Source organism: Papio anubis, chromosome 8, assembly GCF_008728515.1.
Source record: "Papio anubis isolate 15944 chromosome 8, Panubis1.0, whole genome shotgun sequence".
Classification (NCBI taxonomy): domain Eukaryota; kingdom Metazoa; phylum Chordata; class Mammalia; order Primates; family Cercopithecidae; genus Papio; species Papio anubis.
The window spans coordinates 85,900,307-85,921,316 of NC_044983.1; the positions used below are offsets into that span (position 1 = coordinate 85,900,307).

The 21,010-nt window shown below is 37.5% G+C and overlaps 1 long non-coding RNA gene across 1 annotated transcript in view; it reads right to left on the reverse strand.

The window, feature by feature from the left end:
- Positions 1 to 1,017: 1,017 nt before the first annotated feature.
- The window catches only part of LOC116276380, a 120,565-nt gene continuing 100,572 nt past the window's right edge, over positions 1,018 to 21,010 (reverse strand). The window contains exon 5 of the long non-coding RNA XR_004185876.1: positions 1,018 to 9,035. This is a non-coding gene — a long non-coding RNA (uncharacterized LOC116276380). The remainder of the gene's footprint in view (positions 9,036 to 21,010) is intronic.

The following is a 21,010-nucleotide window of genomic DNA, read 5'->3' on the forward strand; positions in this document are numbered from 1 at the left end:
CCAGAAAGATGTACAATCAATCTCAAATATGGATAATTTATTTGGTTTTCCACCCCTCCACCTATTTCTGCTCCGTAGAACTTTCTGTAACATGGTAGAGCTCTAAGGGGAAAGAGAAGAGTTCACAAAAACTTTTTGCAGCCACTTTCAGCACAGCTCACACCGCCAACTACTTGAGCCCAAGCAGCACTTGCTCTGCGTACTGTGGCTCATCCCCAGATCGGTTCCATTGCTGGTGCTGCTGCTGCTGCTGGTATCACAACTGAAGTTGTGTCTACCCCCTGCATTTTTGACATGATCCTCTGTGAAAAGTGTCATTGTGTGTAGGCTCACCAGCTGTCCTGGTTGCCTGTGACTGTCTGGGTTTGAAGCACTGAAAGTCAAGTGTCTCAGAAAATCCTGAACACCCAAACAAACTGGAATAGTTGGTCACTGGGACATTTATGTACAGCTGAACCTTCTTCCAGGCAGTGCGTTAGAGACTCTGCATCCACCAACTCCTACGCCAGGCACTAAGTCTACTCCCTGATTCTTTCTTTAAAGCATTTTAGGTCAATTTCTCCTGCTAGAATTCTGTATCACTCAACACTACTCTCCTGAAGGGATGAAATAGATAACCAACAACATCATGCAGTGTTTTTCTGTTCCTCTCCTCTATGACAGCATTGGATTCTATTATCCTTCCTCCGTCCTATTGCCTTCAGCAGCTTTAGCCCCTCTTTCCTTCTCCTCTCCCTCCCTCCACCCAATCCTCAGAGGTTCTGCCTTTTGAGAAGAATCAACCATTAGCTCTCCAAAAGGTTGCATATTTGTTTAATTACTTTTTGAGACAGAGTCTTGCTCTATCACCCAGGCTGGAGTGCAGTGTCAAGATCGTGGCTTACTGCAACTTCAACCTCCCAGGCTTAAGTGATTCTCCTGCCCCAGCCACCCTAGTAGCTGGGACTACAGGCATGCACCACCATATCTGGACTATTATTTTATTTTTTAATTTTTTGTGGAAACGGGGTCTCGCCATGTTGCCCAGCTGGTCTCAAACTCCTGGGCTCAAGAGATCCTTCCACCTTGGTCTCCCAAAATGCTGGGATTACAGGCATGAGCCACTGTGCCTAGCCAAGTTGCATATTTAAACATAACTCTTTAGTATTTCCTTATAATCTCTGAGCCAAGATTCTTACCTCAATGTCTACTTCTGTCTATAGAAGAAAAATACATCCACCAACGATGATTTATTTAAATATCTGAGACTGGAATCAAGGCCAATTTTCCTTTGGCCAGAGTATGTGTTCTGCATTTGCTTTTACCAAATGCTAAGTCCAAATGTAAAAAAAAAAAAAAAAAAAATACAACCACTTTAAGAGTGTTAGGAATAAAATGGTAAAAGAAGTTGAAGAGCATCTCTAGCTAAATAAGGGTTGTCATTTGATTAATGCAAGAAAAATCAAATAGTCACAAAGCTCTCCAAACATCTTTCTTTCAGAAATAGAGCCATAATATACATTTGATTCCCCAAAACACATTTCTGAAAGTTCTAAGCTAGTGAACATATGAATTGGTAATGAACCCTGCAGGATTCATAATTATAACTTTGCAATCATGACACAACAATATGCTCAAAAGCAATGTTTGGGTACTCTTTGAACGTAACTGATAGCTAAGCATATGCATTTTATTGGTAGGTGATGAGAATCACACGTAAAAGTTTTTATCTTGGTATAGCCGGAGGGGGCTATGTGAGGAGGTAAAATGATTATTTTACAGGAGAAAGAAGATGTCCTTATCCTGTGTGCCATAGATCTGTCACATTCTCTGACAGGATTCTACTGAAATCCTTCAGGACTTTCCTAGTGCTCTGCCTATAAAGGCCCCCGATCTGTACATAGTCTAAAGAGATCTACATGATCAAAAACAGTGACTCTTACCTGGGGGCGATGATTTCACCTTCACCCCCACCGGCGAACATTTGGCAATATCTGGAAATATTTTCAGTTGTTATAACTGAAGGGAAGGAATATGACTGGCATCTAGTGTGTAGAGGCCAGAGGTACTGCTAAAATTGTGCAAAGGGCTGCTCCCCACAACAGAGAATCATCCAGCCCCAAATGTTAATCAACAGTGCCAAGGTAGAAAACCTTGATATTAAGCCCTTTGTTTCTCCGGTTTCTTCTCATACCCCTCACTCCTTCCTGTACTGTGTTCCTATTTTATTTTCCTTTCCATTCTTTGAATGGGCCCCTATCCTTCCCACAAATTGGACTTTGCCATTCTATTCCTGCTGCCAGAGGCTCCTCCTCCAGAATCCTCTCCCTTTCCTGATTAACTATTCTTTCTCCAGCTCTCAGCAATTAAAGCAATTTTTTTCAGAGCATCTCACCCCATTAGACCAGATATCTCTGCTACACAGTCTCCTGACACGTTGCAGTTTTCCTTCATAGCCTGTATCACAGTTTATGGGAATGCTCAATTATAGGCATACCTCAGAGATATTGGGGGCTTAGTTCCAGACCACTGCAATAAATTGAATATCACAATAAAATACATGATATGAATTTTTTCGTTTCTCACTGCATATAAAAGTTGTGTTCACCCTATGCCATAGTCTATTAAGTATGTAATAGCATAATGTTTAAAACAGCAGTGTAAAAGCCTTAATTTAAAAATACGTTAGAGCTGAAAAATACTAACAACCATTCAAGCCTTCATCGAGACCTAATCTTTCTCCTGGTGGGGGGATCTCCTCGATGTTGATGGCTCCTGGCTGATGGGGCAGCAGTTGCTGAAGGTTAAGGTGCTTTTGGCAAATTCTTAAAATAAGAAACCATGAAGTTTATCCCATCAATTGATTCTTTCTTTTATAAAATATTTCTCTGCACCATGTGATGCTCTTTGACATCATTTTACCCGCTTTCAAAACTGGAGTCAGTCCTCTCAAACTCTGCCACTGCTTTGCCAACTAAGTTGATGTAATCTTCTGAATCCTCTGTTGCCATTTCAGCGATGTTCACCCCATCTTCACCAGAAGTAGAATCCATCTCAAAAAAAAAAAAAAAACCAAACTTTCTTTACTCATCCATAAGAAGAAGCAACTCCTCATCCATTATAATTTAATTATGAGATTGAAGCAATTCAGTCACGTCTTCAGGCTCCACATCTAATTCTAATTATTTTGCTATTTCTACCATCTCTGCAGTTACTCCTCTACTGAAGTCTTAAACTCCTCAAAGTCATTCATGAGAACTAGAATCAATGTCTTCCAACCCCAATTAATGTGAATATTTTTACCTTTTCCCATAAATCACAAATGTTCACAAAGTCATCTAGATGGTAAATTCCTTCCAGAAGGCTTTCAATTTACTTTGCCCAGATCCTTCAGAAAAATCGCTATCGATGGCAGCTATAGCCGTATAAAAGGTAATTTTGAATAATAAGACATGCAGTCCAGATTACTCCTTGATTCATGGGCTGCAGAATAGATTTTGTGTCAGCAGACATGAAAACAATGTTAATCTCCTTGCACGTCTCCATCAGAGCTCTTGGGTGACCAGGTGCATTATCAATGAGCAGTAGTATTTTTGAAAGGAATCTGTTTTTCTGAGCAGTAGGTACCACTAATGGGCTTAAAAATATTCAGTAAACCATACTATAAACAGATGTACCGTCACCCATGCTTTGTTCCATTTATAGAGCACAGACAGATTAGATTCAGCATAATTCTTAAGTACTCTAGGGATTTCGGAATGGGAAATTAACATTGGCTGCAACTTAAAGTCACCAGCTACATTAGTCTCTAATAAGAGAGTCAGCCTGTTCTTCAAAAGCTTTGAAGCCAGGCACTGACTTCTCTTCTTTAGCTATAAGAGTTCTAGATGGCATCTTCTTCCAATATAATATAAGGATATTTTACCTGCTTTGAAAATCTGTTGTATCGTGTAGCCACCTTCATGAATTATCTTAGCCAGCTCTTCCGGATAATTTGCTGCAACCTCTACATCAGCAATTGCTGCTTCACCTTGCACTTTTAGTTAAAGGAGAAAGATTCATACGATCTGAAGAGAAACCACCAGAGTATCATCTTGCACTTTTATGTTATGGACATGACTTCTTAAATCTCATGAACCAACCTCTGCTAGTTTCAAACTTTTCTTCTGCAGCTTCCTCACTTCTCTCAGCCTTCATAGAATTGAAGAGAGTTAGGACATTGCTCTGGATTAGGCTTTGGCTTAAGATAATGTTGTAACTGGTTTTATCCTCTATTGAGACCACAAACACTTTCTCCACATCAGTAATAAGGCTGTTTTGCTTTCTTATCATTTGTGTGTTCATTAGAGTAGAACTTCCAATTTCCTTCAAGAACCTTTCCTTTGCATTCACAACTTAACCAACTGTTTGATGCAAGATGTCTAGCTTTCATCCTATCTCAGCTTTCAACATGTCTTCTTCTTGCTCAGCATAATCATTTCTAGCTTTTGATTAAAGGGAGAGATGTATGAAATTTCCTTTCACTTGAACACTTAGATGACGCTTTAAGGTTATTTTTTTCTAATTTAACAGTGTTTACTTCAAAAAAGGGTAATTCAAGATTGGGCTTTCTCCCAGGCCAGAATGCTTTCAGAGACATTATGGCACTTCCATGTGGTTAGAGAAGATTTATGGGCAGAACAAGGAAAGTGGGTGCAAAAACAGAAGTGAGGTACAGAAACAGCTGGACTGGTTACAGCTTGGGGTGTTTGCCTTATTTGAACAGCTGGCTGATGTGATTGGCTGAAACTCCATGATTGGCATAAGAGTAGGTTACAGTCTGTTTAGACATCCAGTTAGAATACAGTTTACTATGTATGAGAAACTTTTAGGCCAAAATTACATGGAGGCAGCTATAGGCTAAACTTAATGTAACAACCATTGCAGGGTTATTAATTGGCCTGATTTCAATGTTGTTATTTCTCAGGGAACAGGGAGGCTTCAGGAGAGGGAGCAAGATGAGGGAAGGGCCAATAGGTGGAATGGCCAGAACACAAACATTTAAGGATTAAGTTCTCCATCTTACGTGAGCATTTTTTTTGGTGTCCCAAAACAACTAAAAAAGTAACAACTAAGTTCACTGATCACAGATTACAATAATAGATATAATCATAAGGAAATGTTTGAAATATGTGAGAATTACCAAAATGTGACACAGAGACATGAAGTGAGCACATAGAGTTGGAAAAACGGCACGGGTAGACTTTGGATAGACTTGCTCGATGCAGGGTTCTGCAAACCTTCCACTTTTTTCTTTCTTTCTTTCTTTTTTTTTTTTTTTTTGTTTTACCAAAAGGCAGTATCTATGAACCGCAATAAAATGAGGTATGCCTGTAAATCACTGTCCTTCAGTTGGAATAATGAATGGTGCTCAGGGGACCTAAAAATAGTTTCTGGGCAAGAAATTTGGCTGAGATAGTAAGGAAAACCTGAAATAATATTTTAGAGTAAAGCAAGATCAATAAACAGAGTTAGAATTCAAATCTGGCACAATTCGATTTGGAACCAGGTCCTGCTTAGGGCACCAGCCATCCCTCTTTCATGGTGCCTGTTTCAGCATGAGATACAATACGGATGTTCACTAAGGAAGGGACTACGACGTAGGCTCCTTATGTTTCCATTATATGAAGCAGTAACATGCAGAGTTGCTGGTACATTCTGTAGCTCTTTGCACTGAAAATTTTCACTACCTTTAAGATTTAAAATAGACCACTATCAGACGGTTTTCACCTGGACACAGTAACTCCTAATAATTGCCCTGACAAATTTCAAAAGAAGATCATTCTCTAACATATAGGAGAGAAGAAAAGCTTGCATCAACCTGGGAAGTGTAGCAACCTCTTTCTTTACTTCTTCATTCCTTCAATGTGTATTTACAGAGCATCTATTATATACCTAATACTTTGGTAAACTGTAGGAATAAACCAGTAAATAAGTCAGATGTATTTCAACACATGAGGCTTACATCTGATAAAGAAGACAAAAACCAGTAGCAATATTGAAAGGAATATTAATAACTGATCCAATGGATCTATTCAAAAATGGCTGTGGGTTTTTCTAGAGTGTTTGTCCTCTGTAATAGGAAGACACAGCGACACAGCCACTCATTCTTTTAACAAAATTTATTCAGCATCTGCTGAGCACCAGGCAATGTGTTTTCCCAGTTATTTGGACATCAGTGAAATGCAGTAGTCCTGCCTTTTCAAAAGTAAACAAAATGAATGCTAATCCTCCCTGAATTAGCCACGTGTTGTGTAACTGAAGACTATGTTGTCCTTCAATTTCAATAACAACTGCAATGGGTCATTGCAGAGCATGACATTTCTCCCTATGAGATATTATCATAAAAACCATGACAGGAACATGAAATGCCAGTGGCCTTAATTTCTCTTGTGCACACTATATTCACACATAAACGCTTTGGGTAGAAGTCATACAGATGTGAACCCACAGAGATGATTTTGAAGTTTTCTGTGCAATGAAAAGAAAGGGAGATAATTGTTTTCCCATTTATGGGCAGTCCGTCCTTGGGTGGCCTCAAACCCAGCCTCTGAGCTACAGCTGGGCAGGGCAAGGCCACCCAATGTCCACTGCAGGAACAAAGCCCATTGTGTTGGCCTTCATGCATCCTTCATAATAAGGCTGGAAGTAGAAAAAATTTAGACACGGATACCCTGCAATCCAGAGAAACGATTTCTTTTGAAAGTGCCTTAGTCTAGTTCAAGCAGACAATGCAGGAATTGATTTTCCTGTCTCTCCAGTCCCTCTTGTCCTTCTGTTAGCTCCTGCTGAGCTAATGGCTCCTCTTCTGTGGTGCCTGTGAACATCTTTTGTATTATGTTGACAGTTTCCGTTCAAGTGTTGGTCTCATGCACAAAACTGTAATATCCAAAATCTATATAATAGGTACCACCTGCCAGGCACTTTTGTAAGTGCTTTATGTCCTTTAATCTGACAAAAACTCTATGAGAAAAATATAATTTCTATCTTGATTTTACAGGTGTGGAAACTGAGGCATAAAGAGGTTAAATAGCTTGCCCAAGTGGCACATCTAGTAACAGAGCTAGGATTTGAAACCAGATGCGACTCCACAGCCTCTTAGTAGCATATAGAAGCCACACAATAAATATTTATTAGCACTCATTTGGTCACTTGACTCCTCCACTAGTTCCTGCAGGTTTTTACTCTCCAAGGGGTGATCTCAGTAAGTAGTTTCCTTACGTGACCATGTATCACAATGACCAGAGGAGACTTTAAAACTATAGTTCTCTGAGAGTGGCGTTTGACATTTTATGTTTTTCTAATGTGTCTCAGAAGATGATGATTTGGCCACATGGGAAACAATGGTACTAGACAGTGATGTGAAAACAGTGGAGTTGGCACTGGCCCTCTCTACCTTACCTTTCCAAATCTCTCTTATATTGACAATGCCCCTGTCCACTCCTAAATATCCCTGCTCAGGCTCACTCTCCTAGAACCTTAATCTTAGCCCAAATAATCTTTCCTAAAGTGTTGGAAGGTAAGCAACATACTTCCTAGGACTCCAGTCTAGGAATCAAGATGTTATCTTTCATTACTAGCCACACAATTTTAATGTATTTCAGAGCATTTCAGAGTTTGTCTCTTCATTTGTAAAATACAGTGAGATAAGACAATGATTTATATTGTCTAATATGATAGCTACTAGCCATGCGTGGCTATTTACATTTATATTTAAATTAATTAAAAATTAAATAAAATTTAAAATGTAGTTCCTCTATTAAACTAGCCACATTTCAAGAACTTGATGGCTACATGAGGCTATAGGCTAACATACTGGATAGACATAGAACATTTTCATCAGGACACTAAGTTCTATTGAACAGCATGAATCCTATGCTCAAATGAGATCAGATATCTGAAGACCTTTTCATTTTCGCCACCCTCAGATGAAGGCATGCAAGATATGTAGCCATCTTTATTTTTCTATTATTTAACTTAATTTTTCCTTTGTGCCGTCATCAGCCTTTTGGCTGAAAATATAAACTTAGTTAATTTCGGCAAATAAAACCCTTTAAAGTTGGAACACAGGCACTTTGGAATTGTCCCCTTGTAATGCTTCTCCTTCAGATAGCACATAAGTTTTAGGCATCATAACAATTTGGGCTTGCACCCAGGCCTCAACGCCTTCTAGGCTGGAGCCCCTCCAAGAACCAATCTGTGTTAGTGGTACCCTTTAGTTAAAGCTTGTGTGTATGTATTTATGTGCGTACATGCTTATGGGTTAATGGGATGGAATGAGAGAAAAGAGAGAGGGTATAAGAATCTGGAGAGAATTGTTTAATCTGCTTTGCACTTTTTGAATGGTACTCCATAGATAGTCACCTACAAAGCATCAGGGAATGTGTATCTGGGTTCTATGGGAGTGAGTTCTCAAAGTCATAAAAAATGTCTCCCACCTATCAGTTTTCATTAATCAAAATGTCAGTGACCCTGAATAATTTTCATAAACCATTCATTCAAGGTGTTTATTAGCAAGAAACAAATTACTGTCTTTTTATTTTTTGTAATCATTTATTCACATTGCTAGCCTTTGGTCAGACAATGGCTTCTTTTAAAACACAAATAATCAACATGTTCTGAATCCTGGACATATCATTCTGTTTAGGGAGTTGCTTCTTATGATTGGCACTATCACAGCCTTGCTTCAGTTTATTACACTGTTGGTAAGTGGAATCGCTAAAGCTGTCACATCAAAAGCCTTCTGGATTTTCAGAATCGTTCACTAGCATTCTTCTCTGGCAAGAAATGAATTGTTCTTTTGTTGTTGCATAATCTGATTGACAAGACTAACATGAATAGGGTCTATTGCATGGAGGAAATTAGGAACCATTTCTCTTGTCAAAATTTGTGTCTTTGCTTTTGTCTTTCCTGTCTAAGCACAGATATGGTCACAATAAGGAGCGGGCAGCCTAAGAAGGCAGTGGTGCAGCTTAAAGAGCACACGTCATCACCTTGTTTTCTTGGGGAGCCATAACCTGCAAAAGAAGGGCAGGGTCCATGCTATAATTCTGAAGCTGCCAGGGACCTTTCGAGATAGCAATTTCTGTTTCTACCCTTCTTTTCTCACTTTCTATCATTTCATGTTAAATAACAAAGGAGTTTTTGTGGAGTGTTACATAAAATTCTGCATGTTAAAGATACAGATTATAAGCCTTTCATATTTTTCTCTCACCACTATTAGCAATAAGTTAGACATTTCTAGGAAATAGATTTAGGAATTGTATGTCACTAAGAAACAGTAACCCACACTATGGGCAAATCATGTAACCTCTTCAGGCAACAGTGTTTTCACTGGCAAAGGAGTTTAGAAACAGCTATCTTGCAGAGGTCTTATGAGTAATAAATGATAAAAATGGGAGTGAGGATTGCATAGTGGGAAGAGCTCAGAATCTGGATTCAAAGAGCACTGGATTTGAGTGCTAGCTGTACTACTTACTAGTTTCATGATCTTGGAAAAATTACATGAACTCTGAGAATTTAATGAGGAAATGCCTACAAAGTATGAAGCACAGTGCCTGGAAAAAAACAAATTCCGTGTTTGGTAGCTGTTTGTTACAATTATTATTACAAAAAGTATGTGAAAATATCTGACACAACATATGTTACAAAAAAACACAAAAATAGTGTTTTCTTCCTTTTCTATTTCCCCCCCTTTTTTCCTAATATATATTAAGGTTTTGACATTGGAAAATGTGTCATGGCAAATGTTCTAACTAGTACCCTGAGTGTCTCCTGGTGCAGGAAGTAAAAATCAGATTATCAGTTCTATTAGGACAAGGACAATATACTATTTTCTCATTAAAATCTTATAAGAACAGATAGACCAGCAAAATGTGTATTTCAAGTAATATTAGTTTGTTAATTCTTTCTCATTGGCTGGTCCTGGTTTTATTAACAAAATATATTTTCTATTTTTTTAATGGAAATATTTCAGGCCTTTTCAAACTGAGGATTTTTTCTCTGAAAATGGTTAATAAAAATAAATCAGTGAGGAGAGAAAATATTAACAGGACCTACTCAAAATATATGAAAACATATGTCTGCAACCAACCAACCAACAAAGAAAAACTTGAAGAATAATAATCTTCGAAACGTTCTTCTTCATAGTGGCCCCAAAATGGAAAAAATCCAAATGGCCATCAAAAGAAAAATGAGTAAGAAATTGTACTATACTCATACAATGGACTACTACTTGGCACACAGAGGGAAATTAACTACTGATAAAGGTATTAACGTGGATGGACCTCAATATATTTATGTTGAGTAAAAAAAAAAAAAAAAAAAACAGGAAGAAGGAAGTGCATATTATATGGTTCTAGAACAGGCAAAACCATCCATGGTGATAGAAATCAGGATGAGATTGCCTCTGGGAAGGGAGAGGGAAATAATTGACTTGAAAGGTCATAACCCAGAGAGTAACACAATAAAATATAACACAATGAAATATAAGTGCTCTCATAGGAGACACTGTGATATTTTAAATGATTGCTGAAAGAACTAATATTCTTAAGAATAAAATACTATGAAATCCAGGGCCCTCTGGGCTTTTAATGATGAAAAAATATTCTGTCATCTGGGGAAGCCAAAAACTAACTTTAGTCTACTAAGTGTCAACAAAGTTGTAAATGTCAATTAATGAACTGTCAATCTTGACTCATAGCCTCAATATTCTTTTAGTTGTTCTTTGGGACCAGCATTGATCAAATGAAGAAGCAATTTCCCAATTCCTTCTCTTGAACTTTTATTCTCTCTGGTTTATTTTGTAATTGACTTTTATTTTATACACGTTAAACCACCCTTTTCCTTATAACTTAAAGACAAGAATATAAATTTGAATTATAATTTACTTTTTCTTGAGATGTTGGTTAGATAGACAGCTTTAATTTTTCTTTCATTAGTGAATACTTAAATTTAGTTTATACCTTTTACACAAAGACACAGGTATGATTTAGGAATGGATTTTATTCTACTTTCAAATATATTGGCTTTGTCATTCTAATTCTGTATTTGTAAGCTTAGAAGCAGTTATATGACTTTTGAGTCACCTGGTACCACTGCTTTAGTTTGGGAGGAGTTGCAGAAATAGGATCCAGCATTTTCAGACCAATCATTCCTGATTCTGACTTTTAGTTCAATCTTAGACATCTGTCCTGTGAGTTTATAGTGAGAAGATGGCCATCTATGAACCAGGAAGTAGGCCCTCTCCAGACACCAAATCTGCTGGCACCTTGATCTTGGACTCCCCAGCCTCCAGAACTGTGAGAAATAAATTTATGTTGTGTGTATACTCAGTTTATAGTATTTTGTTAGAGCAACCCAAATAGACAAAGACAGACATTTGTGTATAATTTCTGACATATTAAAATGGATGTAATATCAAAGACTAAATTTATTTACTCTAGAAGTAAGCCAGCCATGTATCCAAAAATTTCATGTGTTTCATCAAATGCTGAGTTTTAGAAGGAGCTATGGACCAAAAGCAAGACTTGTAACACAAGTCTGAATTTCACCCCTTGTTGGCTGTGTGAATTTACTTACACACTTCCTATAAATTCTCTAGACCAAGTTTCACAATCTTTCCTTCTCTCCAGTAAGTTAGGGTTGAGGCTGAAAATTTGGGCATTAGGTCAGGTAGTCTGATTACGGGTAAGTTATGAAAGCTTAATAAGTGATAGTGGTGACACAATGTATTACAAAACACTTAGCATAGTGGTCAATAAAAAAGTGGCAGCTATAATTATAGTTCATAGCCATTTAATTATTATTCGTAACAAAACAATATAGAATTCCATAATTGGTACTTTATCATTATTGCAGAAATGTGTTGACCAGAATAATAAAATCACTAACAGCATGGATGTAAAGCTTGGCCAGACACCAGGCCTGCAGTGACAACTAAAGAGAACTTGTCAAAAAGATACTCAAGAGGCTGCTATTCAGGGAACCCATAGGGGCACAGCAGGATTCGCTGTTGCAAGGATACTGCATTAAGTACAGGCAGGTATTATTTGCCAGCCCAATTTGCAGCAATCAGGACTCAGCGGTGGTCTCCTAGGGCCAGTCATCACTGAGATGTCTAGGCCCTGAGGCACTTGGTGCTGTTGCTACCACATGTAACAAGAAATAAAGATAACTGGTGGAGATTTTGCAACATATTGTACCCAATATTTTAAATCTTTTATTTTGCAACATAAAATATATCACATTTTACCTATCTATATCAATAGAGAATGTTATTTGCTGTATCATATATCACAGCCACCAACACTGGATGATGATCTAGAGCCAAGAATTCCTACCCAGGGTGGGAAATTGAACCAGCTGGAATGTAAAGATTTCCTCAGACTCAATATTCTGTGATTATATAATCATTGAACGTTCAAAATTATTTTCACCTCAAGCAGTTAACATGAAACATGTCACCAATTACTAAGTTCTACAGTCACTACATATATATATATATATATGCATATATACTAATTAATTAAATATGTATATTTAATTCTGGAAAGAAAAAGAATGTGGCCAACTCTAATTGTGGCTGCTTGGATGGGAGTCACACATGAGTCAATAAACATGATGCATGGTTTGAAAAAGCAGATTAAGCTCTGTTAGAATTAAATGATTATTTTCTTGGAAAATATGTTAGTGACAGGTAAATCAAAATTAGACTACTGAGGAAGGCCCCAGACTACATTAAAGGGCTTTGACAACACTAATCAATATTTATTATACTACATTGACTTTAAAACATTAATTTTTTAAAAAGTTAACCACAAAGAAGTTAGGATATGTCTTAAAAGCAATGACAACTCAAAATTACCATCAGTCATGAGATAGATGTGATACAGTTGTGTGAAAACCTTTTGATAAGATAAAAAAAACTCCAGCATCAATATGTATTAAATTTGATGAAATACAGGTCAGTGCCCAGGGGTATAATGTGGCAGTAACGTGAGCACTATGCAGAATGTTCCAGTCTGCTTGTTCTTTCCTGAACTGGATTGGCTTTTTGGGCAGTAAAAGAGGTCATGAAAAGTTTGATGTAGACCAAAAAAACACAGTCGAGCACAGGGGGTAAAGTTGTGGACTTTGGATATAGACAGCTGGCTCCAAGTGCCTCTCCTGCCATTCACCAGCACTGTGTATTTGCCATGCTCTTTAATCTCTGCACATCAGTTTTTTTTTTAAAGTGGAAATGCTAAAAATAGTACCTAACTCATTGATATGTAAGAATTAAATAAGATTATTCATTTGAGAGTTTAGCTTAGTGGCACACAGTAAGAATTCAATAAATATAACGTCATTGAGCTTTCTAATACCTTTGTGCAAAAGCCATATTTAGGAAACAAGTCTCAAGGGTTGCATCAGCTCCTGCCTAGAGAGTTGACATTTGTTGACTCTGGACACAAGAATGGAAATGTGAAAGTACACTTTACACAAAGATCTGATTGAGTTTGTGGACCAGCAACCCATGACATAATTTTGATAGCTGATTATTGCTCAGTAAGTGATTTGACTCTTGAAAAAGAATGGTTTTATTACCCACTGTTAAATTGCAATTATTAGCTAGTATTGAAATGTATATTCTTCCTGTTAAGTAACCCCAAAACCTAAAAATTTAAACCAGAACCAAGTATTTCAATTTTTACAGCACACCAGTGTCATACTTTGTCTCATCTAGCTTTAGGTCAGAATAGCTACATATTGCTAAGACAATGAATGATTGTTACCAAGTGTTTATAAAGTCCTTGTACAAGTTTAAAATCAAAAAACTTTGAATGCACACAATGGAGACAACTGTAAGCACCATATGGAAGTGTATGATTAACATGCTAATATTGTGAATGCTCATTTTAATGTTTTATTTTATTCACAAATCATACACAATGGCTGTGAATACTTTTTTGAGAGCACACCAGTTGGTGAATATTCTTTCATAATGTTGCAGTATTTCTTTATTACGAACCATGAAAATGGGCCCTTTCCAACAGCAACTTCCTCAAGCAGCAATGTGCTTACTTACAGGATGCTTCAAATATGCCGCAAAAGAATTTTAACGACTTTTTAAGAGGAGCGAATTTGTAGGAGGACAGAATTGCTTATCCATATAGTTTCACCCAAGCTTTCCCATTTGGATAATTTCTATTTCAAGGAGTTATCTTAACCCTATGAAATGCATCATAGGCATAAAAAAAAATCAAATGCTTATGATCAGTAACTCAAATTTAATTCAGGACATAGCATCAACTGGAGAATACTTGAGCAAGTTGGAAAATCAGAATTCAAGGTATTTTATTACAGATCTCAGTTTTGCAGCTCTCGCTAGTTATTTACCTCCAGAAGGAAGTCCATCCTCTAGGAGGCTCTTCTAAACATGCACAGGCATAGTGTGGAAGCCATCACACTCTAATACCAGACTATATATTTGAGGCTTTGATCAGATTTAAATAAAGGCAGTATTATAGAATGAAAACCTAACTAGATTTTATTGTTTGTTACCCATCAGAAAGCAGAGCAGTTATACACAAAGGTGCATATTTGAGCCATGGTCTTAAAAAAAATCTGTAAATTATATGTTCATATGAAATTCACAACTTTTTTTTTATCAGGAGTACATAGGTGCTTCTGAAACTTGATTTCACATATTCAGTGCCCTACAACCCTGAAAGGACACAGATTTTTCTGCTTGAACATAGCAATGAAATTTCTTAGCTGAATCTTTTAGGCGCATGTTTTCCTTCTAATTATAGGTGTTCTAATATGTACATTGTTATTTTGCTGCTAAAAAATTATCATTTGTTGAGTTATTACTACGGGTCAAATGCTGAGTTAAGTGCTTAATGCATATCTTTGCTCAAATAATATCCACAATGTCTCTATGAGGTGGTTATTTCTTTTATCAGATGAAGAAGAGCAAAGACTGTTTAAGCAGTCTGTTAAAGGCCAGCCATGAGGCTATAGTTGACAGAATGGAGAGTAAAACCCAAGACTGAGATGGCCATGTATACTGTGAAAAGGAATCTGGATTTCTAAAAAATGCCGTGAATATTAAGCAGGTCACTGAAGGTGTTTGGCAAGGGAGAAAGGGAGGGGCTATATCTTGAATATACCCAAAACCCCATCTGCAGGAATGATAAACTCCTTGGGCAAGAAAAAACATGAAGCTCATCAGCATAAAATGTCACGATGTTCATCTTTCCAAGTCCCATGTCATTCTCTGCTACAGAATACTAGCAATATGTACTCCTTGCTTTCCTAGAAGAACATGATGATCAGATTTTTCTGCCTTCCTTTGCAGCATTGTCTGCAGCCACTCATCACTCCACTAGCTGCTCTCCAGCCACCTGAGTAGCTTTCTGTTCCACACACTTGCCAGTATCTTGTGTACGTATTGCAGGATCTGCATACACAGTTCCCTGTGCCTAGACTTCTTAGCCCCTCTTCATCCTTCAGATCTGGGTTGTCCTTCCCCAACATTCTATTCCGTCTCACAGGGTCTTAGTTTGAGTTCCCCTGAGTTCCTCACTAACCTATGAACCCTGAAACAATGAGAACTCAGATTTTTGTGTATCATTGTTTCCTTAGCAGCCTGAGCATGTTTCCTGGCCTGTAATCAGAACACAATAAACGTTGCTGACTGAAAAAATGTAATTGATTTAAGCTTCCCTACAAATCTTTCCTTTTATGTTAATTGTGAGAAGAAGCTCAGCATCTTCTCAAGGGCTTTTTCTCATTCCCACAGTGGAAGCCTCTTTAAGCAAGTCTCTCTTCTCTGCATATACAGGCTTTAGCTCTGGTGAACCTCAGTCTTCTCTGTCTTTAAGTTAGGGTGATCAACATATAAAGTACCTTGTGTCTTCTGTGAGAATCACATTCCTTTTCTGCTGGGATTCTCTTTACCAGCAGAGTTGTATTCGCTCCCCAGTTATTGAGAATCACTTGTGCAGGAATCAGAATTGTCATTCTCAAAGTGGCATCTTTGATCATTCAATAGCTTACTCTTGGACCCATCATACAAAATTAAGAAGAAAACAAATTCAAAAATCGTCATAGTTTACACTGTCTTCGAAGTTTCAAGCACAATAATTAGGTATGGGAAACTCGTGTGTTCATCAAACCTCACTAGACATTAGGCTCTTGGAATGCTAGGATGACTTGTCATTCTCGTCCTCCTCCTCATCTTCATCACTATCATCACCAAAAATAACGGTTATCATTTTTGCGCACCTACTATGTACAAAGGACTGTACTAGAGCCTTGTTCATTTCATCCTTACGACAGCTTTATAGAATGAGCATCAGTCCTCTTTGAAAATGAAGACATTTCTGCTGAGAATGAATTATCTAGCCCAGGTCACTGAGCTAGTACATGAAAGGGCTGTACTGCCTTTCATCTTTGAATACCCAGCAGCTAGCACAATGCCTGGCATGTAGCAGGCACTCACCGAGTAGAAACTGAGTACCAGGGCTTCACCACATGCTGGGATACAGTGAAACTCAAAGCAAATAACCCCAACCTCCACCTGTCATGGGCTACTTTACCTGTGCCTACAGCCACCCTATGCTATGCTAGACCTTGTTAACCAGATAGAGAGATAACTCATAACCTGTATTATGGCCACCATGGACATAGGGCCTATGACATTGGTGGAATAACACAGCCAGAAAGTATCGGAGGAAAGAAGAGATGCACAGAAAGAAATGATTGGAGACAGAGACACTTAACCTCTGTTCTCTCATGACTCTCCAGAAAGGCCTCCACACACTCACAGCACACAGGGAATACAGATCATTCACCTCCAGTGTTACCAGAATCTTATGTCCCCCGAAACAGGGTTCAAGACCGAAGAGAACATATACAAAACAAGATGAAAAGCATATTGGAAGGCAATGGGAAATAGAGTTACAAAAAGTCAGCCTCGCTTAGCACATTCCTTTGAAAGAAAGTTAAAAAGTGCAGAATGGGGCAATAGTATGCTTGATCATGTCCATTGTTGTTTTTAATTGGGTTTTTTGAAAACAAGTTCTAATTTCATAGAAATTTCTGACTGTTCTTGTGAGCTCTTCAATCTTTTCTCTTGGTCACTTCTTTTATGTGGTTTTTCAGATGATGTAGTTTTATGAAACAACTAGCTTCACAGTAGAGTTACGTCTTTTTTTTCTTTAAGAAATTGCCTTTGATCTTGATTTCATAATAGTTAGGTGAAGTGCTAAAAGAAGTTTAAAAGCTCATACAAATTGGAAATGAAAAAAAAATCAGAAGTTGTAATCATTTTCTTCACCTTTGGAAAGACCCCAGAGAGCTCCCAGTATAAACTTAACTGGAGGCTATTATTATGAGCACTCTAGGAGAATGAGTTTTCACCCAAGTCTATCATTTTTCTGGCAGGTACTTTTTTTCCAAAGCCCTCCACAAAATGAAGTGGGTATTTTAAAGATAATCCTCAGTTCTATGAGTGTAGATAATAAATACTTGTTGAATGAATGGATCAATTATTAATATAAAGGGTAGAAGACAAGACAATAAAAAGAGGATAATTGAAAAAGCTTTATATTTGTTATTTCCTCATCCTTTAATTTTTACAACAGAGTTGTGTGCATCACCTTCTGTGAGTCAGACACTGGAAGTGCTGCAGCCAGAATGACAGCTCACACTAATATAAGTACGAAGCATGTTCTGAGCATTTACATATGTTAATTTACTTGATCCTCACAATGCTATAAGGTAAATACTCTTATTATTCTCATTTTATCTATGAGGACACTGGGGCACAGAAGGGTTAGATAACTTTCACTGAGTCACACAGCTAAGAAGTGGTAGCACTGATATTTGAACCCACGCACTCTGGCCGCAGTGTCTGTGCATGTAGCTACTGGTCAGTACTGCCTCCAATAAAACCACATAGCTACTGGTCAGTACTGCCTCCAATAAAACCTAACAAGCTAGTCATGAAAACAGAAACTATATTATCCCTGCCCTTGGGGAAATTATATTTTATTAAAAGAGCAATACAAAATATATAATGACAATAAAGCATGGTAGGTAGTATGAGTGTAGTGCGCAGAGGATCTTACATTAATATCAAGGAGGATGTCAGATTCCATCATGAGAAGGGGGTGAACAGTGAGCAGGAGTTAAGTATGCAGACAGGGGAGAAGAGTTGGGGTTTCAAGTGTGGAAGAAGCATTTGCAAAGGCATTGAAGTCATAAAGCTAGAAGACTAAGGTAAGAAAAATAATTCAGAAAAGCTTCAGTGAAGAGTCTCACAGTGCTGAGAGATGGGACTGCAGAATTAAGCAGGCTCCACATCAGGAAAAGCCTTATAAACCGTGCTGTTAGGCAGGCTGCTGCTACCAGCACCAGCCTTTGAAGGATTTTATGCAAGGATGTATGATTCAGTCAGATTTTCATGGAGACTTTGTGAGATTCATCTAGAAAAGTGTGGAGAACAGGTTGGAACAGGGCTGGATGGGGAAATGTAGGAAGATATTAAGAGGATTTTGGAACAATTATCTGGAAAATGATGAGGGCATTTTATATGGTTTGGCTGTGTCCCCACCCAAATCTCATCTTTAATTGTAGCTCCCGTAATTCCCATGTGTTGTAGGAGGGGCCCAGTGGGAGATAATTTAATCATCGGGGCAGTTTCCGCCATACTGTTCTTGTGGTAGTGAAGACCAGATGGTTTTATAAGGGACAACCTCTTTCACTTGGTTCTCATTTTCTCTTGCCTGCTGCCATATAAGACGTGCCTTTCGCCTTCTGTCAAGGATTATGAGGCCTGCCCATCCACGTGGAACTGTGAGTTCATTAAACCGCTTTTCCTTTATAAATTACCCAGTCTCCGGTATGTCTTTGTCAGCAGTATAAAAGCAGGCTAATATAACATTAAATCTTAAAAGTCCTATATACTTTTCAATGAGGCTGTACGCTGTAGAGAAGTGACCCCTTCATGGTAAAAGTCCATTATTTCCCATGTATTCTTTCAATTACTTTTGATAAGAATTTTCTTAATAATGACATTCATTACACATCAGAGTTTTCTTACAAATAAGTCCGTGCTTATGCATAGATGGTAATATGAATACCCAAATATCTAGACTTTATTTGTATACTATCATACCACACTTTCCTTTAAATAAGTGGAAGCCTTCTTGGAGGTCTTTTGTCAAACTAGTATTTTAAAATTGTAATGAGAATTCAAAAGTAAAATGAAAGAGATAAAGGCTGATAATATTAAGAAACAATGATCAAATTCCCAACTTTTGGAGATTGAAATGGAAAAAAAAAATCATGTTTGAGGGAAAGTGAATTATGTTAATATAATTTTAGGTTAATTTATCCATCCTTTCCTTTTGATTGCTCTCGGTTTATAATGTGCTTCCATCACTTTATACTTGTATCAAGGGCAGGAACACACCCCTTTCTTGGCTACATTTAGCACATCCCAGGCAAGCAGTATGCATTATACCCCTCACGCTGTGCTGCTCTCTGAGAAGTGGGAGAACAGTTATGACTATTACATGCAGAGAAAAATGTCTTAAACTTTCCAAAAAAGCAGTGTAAAAATGTGGAAATAGTTAACAGGAAAGAAAAAAGTTGTATTCTGACAGTAAGTGTAATTTGGAAAGAGGTATTTAAGTAATATCATCTCTTTTTATAACAGAAATAAAATAATGATGGCTGTTTGCTGAAAGAGATATCATGTCTTCAAGACAACAAACATATAACCCAAGCATACCTGGGTAGAATCTGACTTTGAAGCTCAAGGTTCTGTCTAGTTTTTGCTACTCTCCCTGTAACCTAGCCAATTAAGTCCTTGTTGCCATAGTGAGTATAGTCATTTGTTTTTCACAGTTATTCTGAAACAGTAGTATCTAAATTTTTCAATAGATATTACTAAAGGCCGTTTACCTAAAATAAACTTGTACTCTGAAATTATTTATAGCCCCAGATTGTAAATAAAGAGATAGATGGATAGATATAAATATAGATATATAGATATAGATATTGTCTGATATATATCCACTTTAAATACTTTCATTAATGGAAAATAAATTACCTAGGGAAAGCTCCATATGATGCTTTTTCTGTGTTAAGCCATTTGTTATCTGCTCCAATTTGATATTTCTAGTGTCATTAACATACCCATTTTAAAGGATGACTGGCTTTGACTTTTTTTGGTGAAGTGTTTCATAATAGAGATTTCAGCCTTGCCCATCATCAGGACTAATTTAAGAGTTCTGATTCAGAGAAGTATGTGTTCATTACAAATCTAGGCTAGAAATGCTTTCACTTCAGTTTTCTTATCACAGGAAACAAAGCGATGGTTTTCATCAACTTGTTTTCAATATATTTGAATACTTTCCTAATTTTCTAAGAAGACATATTCAAATAACTTGGCATTTGTGAATGAGACCCTTCACTACGTGTTCTAAATATACCATCGTTCCTTTTGTTCCAATCTTTTGGATCTTTTATATTACCACAGAGCTAGCTATAAACACAAAACAAGGTCATTTCTTACAAAATCGGAGTTCGGTGGCCAGCCTGCCTATTAAGAAATCAGGTGAAGGTGATGGAGATTCTAATTATTAGCATGTAAATAACAACTAAACCACCACAGAGAAATATTGGTACATTTCTTACAAAGAGTATCATGTAGGCCACTGAGAGGTGTAAGCTAAGCTCATATTCATCAGTGAGAGCACTGAGCTATCTCTATACTGATTAATACATTAAATTGAGTCATAATCGGAGGGTTTCATAAGACTTTCTCCTTGAAATCCTGAAAGAAATGCTGCTAGGACCCACATCGTGAACTTCTCCTTGTGTAAAAGAGCCAGAAGGTCGGTAATTAGTCAGATATGATACCTGCTTTTTACAAAACATGCATTTCCATTGACGTCAAACCAAGTGAGATTGCACAAGGGGCTTTCACCTCCTG